Source organism: Bos mutus, chromosome 16 (genome assembly GCF_027580195.1).
Source record: "Bos mutus isolate GX-2022 chromosome 16, NWIPB_WYAK_1.1, whole genome shotgun sequence".
NCBI lineage: Eukaryota > Metazoa > Chordata > Mammalia > Artiodactyla > Bovidae > Bos > Bos mutus.
This window is the reverse complement of record NC_091632.1, coordinates 29,008,220-29,018,610: the sequence shown is the minus strand read 5'-3', so window position 1 is coordinate 29,018,610 and position 10,391 is coordinate 29,008,220.

The following is a 10,391-nucleotide window of genomic DNA, read 5'->3' as shown; positions in this document are numbered from 1 at the left end:
CTTCATTCTTCTTGTAGCTCCTGTGTCTCCTATATTTACTTAATTGCCTCAGAAACTTTGAAATCTCCTTCAATTACTTCTTCCAGTTTATTAGTCACCAGGCTCTGATTACTTGACTTACTAAGTACCTTTCTGAACCATCTCCTCCTCTCCAAACCCACTACTACACCCCTGTTTCAAACCTTCATTGTCTCTCCTATGGTTTTATGACAGCATTTTGTCTGATCTCCCTGTATTTAGTCTAACATAGTCAGTTTCTGGACAGAAATCTCTCAGTTGGTAATTATCATTTCCTTCTTCTTCCTATAGACCAGTGATTGGTTCTCCCAAGTAAGTAGCACCAGTGTGGCTGTTTTGTTAACCACTCAGTCATGTCCAACTCTTTGTGACCCCATGGACCATAGCCTGCCAGATTCTTCTGTTCATGGTATTCTCCAGGCAAGAATAATGGAGTGGGTTGCCATGCCCTCTTCCAGGGGATCTTTCTGACCCAGGAACTGAACACAGGTCTCCCTCATTGCAGGCATATTCTTTACCATCTGAGCCACCAGGGAAGCCCAAGTAGCTCCAGCTCCACATTCAAAGTCACCATAAAAGAAAATAGCCGCATGAGAACTATGTACCCCAGGTAGTGCAATGTAATGAGAATCTGGAAACAAGAAGACTTGAAGCACTGCTGATGCCAAAGAAGGATGAAGCATTACTTCTAGGCCAGAAAATGCACTTGGGAAAGTTCCCCAGACTGATATCTCTTTATTCTAGTTATCTTTTGCATTGGCAAACCATAATGATAGCCATTCCTAATTAAATCCTCATTTCCCATTTACACTTTGGGACTCAATGACACTAATTCAGTAGATCCTTGGTATCCAAGAAGCTAACATCACCTACCATTTACCAGCAGACCCAAGGAACTCTGACATGTGGAAATGTGTGATTTTGCAGAGGCACAAATCTCAACCTCACAGGCTATGAGACTGCTGTTTGTGAGTGAATCATTTAGTAGTGAGAGAGCCAGCCATCCTGGGGTTTGTTGAGTCATACACTCAAGAATGGAAACCAAAGGCCAAGGCTCTGGATTTGTAGTACATGGTTTGGGGCAAAGGGGACCTGGGTATTTGTCATCTGGAGGCAGAAAGGAGGGAGAAAGCTGAGATGCCCTTTACAACGAACCTCAGCAGGGGAAGAACCCCAAGAGCAGAGTGGCTGATGGTAGAAAGCTGAGTTCCTGGGAACTTTGACAAAGAGAAAAGTATGAGACAAGTTGGTCTGAGCCTGAGATGGAGACCCAGAGCTGGGCTGAGTTCAGCAAGGGCCGTATGCAGCTTACAACAAGAACCAACCGAAAGAGACAATCTAACATTCTTTCTTCCCCATCAGCATGAAGTCATCACTTTTATTATCCTAAGTAGAAATGACTTAGAGCACCGCATGTCAGCCAGGATGAGATAGCTGGAAGAGGCTGGTATGTAAGGCACAAGTAGGAGTGGCACAGAATCCTCAGCTACCTTGCCCAGAAGGGCAATCCTTCAGAAAAATGAGTCTGATTTGGGCAAAGATGTCAGACTCCAGTACCCATTTATATGACTTGTTTCTGCTCCATCTTGCACTCAGAGATGTCTGGATAACTCTACCCAGTGAATAATAAGACCATCTTATCTCCTTAGGGGATTCTGTACCTTTGGGGGATACATCATCCTGGAAATCAAATTAAATCCCCTTTCGTATTGAGCTCATCTGCTTGTCGCCCAGGGCCAGGTACATCAGCCCAGGGAAACAATGTTGCCGGGAAATGGGTTTAAGCATCTAGTTCAGTTTCAACACTTGGAAATCGTCCATCTTGATGAGGAAATGAAATCAGATCATCTTTTCCTTTGCTTATTTGAAGGCAACGAGACATTTCTCTACATCAGACAATGGGCTTGTGACCCTGAAGGACATTTGTTCTCTTTCCTTTGCTTTGGCAGCTGTAAGCTCTGAGCAGCAGACGTGAGCATGAAGGAAAGGGGCTTCCTTAAGGAGCACAGTCAAAGATGGATAGTCTGAGCCAAGAGTGAGGTCAGGGATACAGGGAACCCCAAATGACAGTTAATTTTCATTTTAATTGGTCTTGGTATACCATAAATGACTTCCTGCACAATAAATCCATCTTTTTAATTATTATCTTAATTAACCTAATTATTGGTTGAGCTAATATTTAAGTTAGTTGGTATTCTCAAAGTCACTCACAGTGCACAAGGGTGCAGAACCATGCAGAACCAGGCGGACTGGGTTGAGATAACACTGTTGGGTAATTGGAAATTGACAGCCACTCCCACTGGGGATATCAGGCACACTGTTGACCCAGTGAAAACCAGTTATACAGTGCTCTGGGCCAGCCAGGCTCCCCAAACTTTTTAGTCATCCTTCGGGGTGATTTCTCACAATGGTGTTGACATTACACAGGGTGCTGAGATGGGAAAAGTGGCCCCAAATCACCATGTTGGTGCTCACCTCCATGCCTGATGCACCCCACCAGTAGTACCCTAATCTTAAATTTCCCTGGACATGCTCCTCCTCAAACTTTATGATCAAGCTCAACGACACTGCCTCCTGGCAGTCTTCTCAAAGGGCTTCCTAATCACTGTTTCTGTATCAATAGCATCGAGCACATTGTCTTGTGGGGAAAGGCACTCAATAAATGTTTGATGAAGAAAGGAATCAATTACCCTGTGCTTAGCACTTTTTACACTCTACAGCTATTGCCTGTTTTCTTATTTATAGCTCCAAGTACTGTGAACCCCTTGAGGACAAGAAACCTATTTTATTCATTTGTATGTCCCCACTCCTAATAATTTATGGCACCAAAAAGGCACTTAACAAATAAGAAAAGAGCCCATCTTGGGGAGCTGACTTTTCTGTTTAGAGAATATACTTCAATAAGCTAACTTTCACATAAACTTTCTGGAATTAGAAAATGTTTTCGATGTCTTATTAATGCTTGCCTTCATAAAGGATGCGGGCAGGGCAAACCATGAATTAAATACTTGTATCATTCCCATTGGACAGATGGGAAAACTAAGGCCCACGAGGTCACATAACTTGCCTGTGACCACACAGCTTGTATATGAAGCAAGAACTCAAGAAGTTTGTCTGACTTGAGTCTATATTCAGTTATTTTCTAATCAAGAGCAAAAGTTTGTTCCCATCTCCTACTCACAAGTCCTGTCTCCCTGGAGCACCTTCCTCTCAGGCTATGAATTAATGTTCATTCAGAGGTTAGCTCAATGCAGTTTAAGGGTTAAGATAAAAACAAGTTCAGAGGTTTTTGCTTTTTAAGATGACACTCTTGAAAATTGATGTCCAGAAGAAAATGACTTTCAAGTGCAAGAATTTCAGACACAACACCAGACAAGCGGAAGGTGGTGAATAACTGTAGGCAGTAACCTGGGTGACCCAATAGTCATTTATTATGTATGGTATGTAAAGTGATGATATTAGTCATTTATTGCTGCATAACAAATTGCTCCCAAACTTGGCGACTTACAACAACATAAATATTTACTCTCACACACAATTTTTTAATGTCAGGAATCTGGAAGTGGCTTCACTTGATGGTTTTTGCTCAGGAGGCCCTGCAAGGTTGCTGTAAAGCTGTCAGGTGGAGCTACAGTCAATTGCAGGCTAGACTGGGGCTGAAGGGTCCACTTCCAAAATGGTGCACTCACATCATGCTAGTTATTGGTAGGAGGCCTCAGATCATCCCCCATTGGGCTTCCATTTCCATGGGCTACTTGAGTGTTCTTGGAATACAGGGGCTGGCTTCAATCAGAATGAGGACTCCAAGAGCAAGCAAGACAGAAGTCACAATGTCTTCACCAACCCAGCTTTGGCAGTCATACTTCCTCCTATCCATAATACCCATAGGTAGCACAGACTGTCCTCCTCAAAGTAGGAGGGTCAGTAGGAGGTGAGGATCGCTGGGGACCTCTTGGAGGTGATTCCCACCAGCCAGTAGGTTGCTGTGGCCAGGATCTTTACTCTGACCCCTTAGGTTTGCTTCACTGATGGCTCCAGCATGAAATAAAAGGTTTTGTCTTTTTTTATGTGTTTTAAACAGGCAGACCTTTAGTACTATATTTAATCAAAGAAAGCCAAAAACACGAAGTTAAGTCTCCTAACCTGATGAAGATGAGGTGGTCAAGATCGGCCAGGTAGATTCCAGAAGACTCAGAAGAGACAAGAGGACAGGAGAGCTGGTTGGGGTCTACACTGACCATGCCCTAATATTAAACTTTTGACGTTCTCTCAAAGTTATGCTGCTGCCGCTGCTGCTGCTGCAAAGTTATGCACACAGTCCTAAAGATATGCAGATGGAACTGAAGGAAGAAGACGCTCACCATTCAACCTTAGACTTGCTTTTGTGACCATACAGCACTGCTTATAGCAGTATGAATTCATATTTTTCTAGATTTTTTGACTATTAACTTATATTGCATTGATTTTTTTCTATAAAGATCTTTAATTTATAAAATATAATAGACAGTTGAAATATTCTACAATTTTTACAACTTTTGTTTTTGTTTATTTTATTTTAATATAAAAGGATCCTTGAAAAATTGAAGTGCCCTAGGTCTTTCTTAACATCTAAGAGGCTCTGCTCTCAATACCCTCCATTTTTGTTCCATTTGAGAAAGCACAGGGGTTGAGTAAATGGTCACTAAGTTTCTTCTAGGTCTGGAAGTTCTTTAGGCCACTAGACCCACAGTTGTCAAAGTGTATCTGTCAGTGTCCCTGGATGATCGTTTAGTAAAAAGGAGGAAGCAGGAAAGGAAATGTAAAGGATAAATTCTGGCCATCACACTGGTACTCTCTTCCCAACATAGTGAGCAATGAGAGAGGTAGGGCTATGAGGTGGGAGGAAAACATAGGGATCAGTTTACAGGGTTTTTCCCTGATTCATAAAGTCGCATTGAGTTTGGCTGTTGGTTTGAAATAAAATGGAAGTCCGGAATATTCCGCTGAGAGTTCATCTCTCCTCTGTGGTCTGGGTTGGCCAGGGCCTCCGACTGCCCCTGCAGCAAACCTGCTCTGGAAGGGCTATATATAGATGTTCTGCCTCAGAAACTGGGCCACAGGAGGGCTGGCCATTTGTTTCTGTTTGCTTCTTGTCCCCACTCACATCTCTGAAAAGAATAATGATTGCAGCCATAGGCCAGGGCACAGGGCTGGGACAGTGTGGGGAGGCAGGTAACACAGCAAGGATTCCTGGTGCCCACAGGTGGTCAGGCTGCCAATGGTGCTGCTGGTGTGCTGCTAAAAAAAACATTCTGGATGTGTAGGACTGATAAATGGACTTCTTTGGATTGGGGAGGTAGATATGGCTGGGTGAATGAATGAGGAAGGAAACCTCTGCTCACCCGCCACCCACTTCTGAGCCATTTCCTGACCTTGGGAAAGGCCAGTAACCTTGACTTGGTTTGATCAGTACCCTTTCCCCTCCTCTTCCTTTCCAACGATCCCTCATTGACGAAATGTCCCTGTCCCATAGCAAGGACGCTCTGCTCTCCTCTTCTCCTGGCATTCAGCAAAATCCCCAGGAGGATACAAGCATCTCCCCTAAACTTCCCATCATGCCTGACACCAGGTAGAGCTATAGAGTCCAATCCCCCAAGAACTTGCCATATCTCTGAACAGTTAAGGTGCAGAGAGTAAATTCAGCTCTTCTTTTAAATGCCATTGCAGCTGAGGTCTTTTGCCCTGGGGTGACTTCCCTCAAACTCTAAGGCGATACTCTTCTGGCCCCTGCTTTTCCTTTGGTCTTTCCTTTTGGAGGAGTATCTGCGTAAGAAGAAAGAGAATCAGCTGGTTTTCAGGGATGGAGATGTTCTCTTGTGGATTATCTATTGACACTGTGATGCCACCAGAAACCAGCTGGAGGGATGGGATTCAGTGGAACTTTTTAATGTTACTGTCTGATTGGGGAAAAAGAAAACCAGAACATCACTGTAGAAACAAGCAAAGAGCTGCCGCAAAGAAGAGAGGATTAGGCTATTCATTAATTCCACAGGAAGGGCTAAGACCTTGGGAGAGGTTAGTGAGAGGCAGATTCTAGCCCCAAGTAGCATATCCTGCCTCAAGACATGGTGAGCTCCGTCACTGGAGGTGTTCAAGAAACAACCTTTCTAAAATATCAGACAAATTTCAAAATGAAAAATAAATTTGAGGAGACTCCAAATCCAATTGAGATTTTTTTAATGGAGTTGAAGGAATGGATGGATAAGTGTGGAAACGGAGGGAGACTTGAGCACAGGGATTTCTTGTTATTTTTTCAGAGTTCCAAGTCTCTGTCCTCTGGTTCTTCCCAACTTTCAGAAAGCATGGGGCTCCAGAAGGATTAAGACAGTGTGCCCATGCCAGGGCCCTGAGGGAAGATGAACTGAGGGAAGACTGGGGCCTCTTAAGCATCTGTGAATCTGTCAAGAAAAAAAAAAGTCACCCAAGAGATAAGAAAAATACTCCAAATCATTCCCAGACTGAATATTTAACAAAATTGGGTTTTGATTTTTTTTAATAAGGCATCAGTGGCTCTTTTTAAGCAACAAAGAGACTGTTTTATGCAAATTTCCCCTCAGGGCTTTCATTAAGATGTTAACATCTTTCTTGTCACAATATCTACTTTAGTACAATGAATCATAGGACTTCTCTATTCTCTTGCTGAGATATCTTTGTAAGATAAACTCTCTGGACTGAGAGCAAGGCCTTTTTCTTTTTTTAAGTGAAAAAGTTGAGAGTTCTAAGGAAAGGGTTGGGAGACAGAAGATTAAATGTAAAAAAAAAAAGAAAAAATGGCCTCTGGTGTGGGCGACACTCCTCTAGTGTGGGCTACTGGGCACAAAAGCTGTTTTGTCCTCCATATCTTGTAGGCAAGACTCCAGCATCCATGACCTTCCCTGACTTCCAAAGGGCAGATTTGAATAGTTCCTCGTCAAGGAAGGAGCAGCCAAGAAACCACCTGAACCAAGATTTAAAGGGACCAGAGAAGATCATCAAGGTCAGGAAAGGAGATGAGCGTGCTCTGCACACATCCTATCTTGTCATCAGCCTCATCCTTGAACTATTGCTATAAAAGTAAACTTAGTGAAAGTGTCCGTCACTCAGTCCTGTAAGGCTGTTTGTGACCCCATGGACTGTAGCCCACCAGGCTCCTGTGTCCCTGGAATCAGGAAAGAATACTGGAGTGGGTAGCCATTCCCTTCTCCAGGGATCCTCCCCATCCAGGGATTGAACTCGGTCTCGTGCATTGCAGGCAGATTCTTTATCGTCTTAGCCACCAGGGAGGCCCTCATCAAATCCTTCCAAGAGAGGACACAGAGTTTTCGAGGGTGGAGGTCAGCTATGTTCCCCTTTGCCTGGCAAAGCTATAAAGCTATTTTTTTATGTTTCACCCGAAACTCTGTCTCTGAGATTCAATTCAGCACTGGTGCACAGAGGTGAAGCTTTTGACATCAAGACCAGCGGGGAAATCTGGACACCATTCTGATGAAGAAAATGGGCTGGCTTGCACTGATGGTCATGGTTCAACTCCCACTGGACATCAAGCTTGTGTCTCTTGAGCTGGAATGTTTGAATCATTCCGCTTCTACCAGCAAGGCAACATCTAAGCTCTTTGAGGACAGCCTTCACCTCCCCATCCAAGCCCCCTGTCTGGGCCATGGGTAAGTGGCTATTTGGTCACAGATATTATTTTTCCTCTGCAGGGACTCATTCCATGGCTCTAGAATTTTAAAAAAAGAGGTCACAGAGAAAAAAATGCCATATAGAGGATTTCCCTGGTGGTCCAGTGGTTAAGATTCCGACTTCCAATGCAGGGGACAGATATGGGTTCCATCCCTGGCCGGGAAACTGAAATCCACCATGACATGGAGTAACTAAGCCCGTGCACCACAACTAGACAAGCCCCATATGCCACAACGAAGACCCAGGGCAGCCAAATAAATAAATATTAAAAATAAAAACAATAAAGGGCTGTCCTGTATTCTAAAAGAAAAAGAAAAAAGAAAGAAAATAAATGCCGTATATAACTCCATGGTTATGTGGGTGGGAAGTCTTTTGAATCATAAGGTCCCAAAGAAAGAGAATGGGAGTGCTTTCCATTGAGACTTAGACAGGAGAGCTGAGACCAGAGGCACAAGCTCTCGGGCTCCTTCTGCCCTACAAAGGCAGAAGCTGAGCGGGCAGGTCAGGGGCAGCCTTCAAGGAGAACACACATTCCTACAGACTGAGAGTTGGCAAAGGTCTATGAATGGACAGAGAGTAAACATCCTAGGATTTGAGGGCCATGTAGACCATATGGGCCCAGAGAGAGTGTGGCCATGTTCACAATTAGGCTTTATTTATGGATACTGAATTTGAATTTCATATTAGTTTCAGGTCAGAGACAAAAACATATTCATTTTGCTTTTTCCCCCCAACTATTTAAAAAACATGGACTTCCCTGGTAGCTCAGCTGGTAAAGAATCTGCCTGCAATGCAGGAGACCTGGGTTCAATCCCTGGGGTGGGATGATCCCCTGGAGAAGGGAACAGATACCTACACCAGTATTCTGGCCTGGAGAATTCCATGGACTGTATAGTCCATGAGGTCGCAAAGAGTAGGACACAATTGAGCGACTTTAACTTTCACTTTCACTTTCATTTAGAAACATAAAAGCTGTCATAGCTCACAGATTGTATAAAAACAGGTGGAAGGCCTTCATTTTCAACCCCTGATGTCGTCTGAACGCTTTCAAGATGGAGTCTCTCCCATACTTGTGTGTGAGGCCCAGATGTGCGTCACAGCAGGACAGGCGCTCCCCAAACCCTGGAGCGGGACAGCTGCCTCCCAGTTCGTGCTTCCTTTGCCATCTGACCTCAAACATGATATTCCTGTGAGGAAACCTTGTCTATGGGTTCAAAAGCACTTCTATTCTGGCATTGGAATGTGATTAAAGTGTGCAAGAGGCAAGCAGAGGCCAAGGACCTTCCAGGAGACGTTTGGTTCAGAGAGCCTGATTATAAAGAGTTCTTTTAGAATCATTTTAAAGAAGGTTGGTGCTAAATATCTGGAAAGAGGAGGTTGTGTGAAAGTGAGTTAGAAGAGAAGGCCTTGGAGCCCAATCTTTTGGAAATGGCTTTGCTGGAAAATTGGGTTACAGGAAAGTAAAGACAACAGACAGTTCTAGGGAAAGGGGGCTGGGGACTTGTCTATATGAAAGGAGAGGGGCAGGACTGATAGTCTATGTGGTCTAAACCATAGGGCTGAGGGGGAGTTAGAAGAGCAGGTTCCCTGTGAGGATGATTCTCCAGGCCTTTAGCTGAGGAAACCCCCACACTCACCCCACTCCCCTGGGCAAGTTACTTAACCTTGCACGGTGGCTCTGGAAGGCATACCCACTGCAGATGACATAAACAAGGGTCAATGAAAGCTGGTCCTTATTATCATCACAACCATCACCACTTCTTAGCGTCTCTCCCATAGGTTTCAGTAAATATATCTAATTTCAAATTTGTTACGCTCAGTGGATCTTATGTTCTGTACTTTGCTCTTAAAATTTTTGTATATGCTTTTCCCATGTATCTCAATAACTTTTAATTTGTGGCCAATGGTTTCATAATATTTCTTTGAATTAATAAGGTTCCAGTCACTTAACCTCTTGCCAGTTTGTAAGGAATTTGGTCTTCACTATTACAAGCGGTGAAAAAAAAAGTGAAAGTGTTAGTCGCTCAGTCGTCTCTGACTCTTTGAGACTCCATGGACTGTAGCCCGCCAGGCTTCCCTGTCCATGGGATTCTCCAGGTAAGAATACTGGAGTCGGTTGCCATGCCCTCCACCAGGGGATCTTCCCAACTCAGAGTCTGAGCCAGCAGGGAGGCAACACTCTCATGAATAACAAGCTTGACTTTCTCAGAGGGTGAAACACAGCCCGAAGATGGACTCATATGTGGGTTACTTACGGTCTGTCCTCCAGAATATTAACATTGACTCTGATAATAGGAGAGAACCGCTGTCTGCAGAGAGCTGCACCAGCCTTGGGTTTTATTATTTTAGTTTATTTTTGCTAATAAATGTGAAGTGGGAGCTCACAATTGCTTTATTGTTCTTTTTTTAGAATGATTTACATATGAGATGGGTCACCTCCTTTGTTTACTTTATTAACTGCAATTGATATTTGTTTACATTTACCAGCTACAGGGTCAATAGACATGTGGTTTTGTCCTTGTAGACAGGTGTAGGCTCTTTGTTTACATTGAATGTAAAACTTTTCCACAGATTTTTTTCTACATTGTTATCTGTTACCCATTTCCTATTTGTTTCCTCCATATATGGTTTTTCATTGTTTTTTATGAAGCTTTAAATCTGTATGGGTCTTA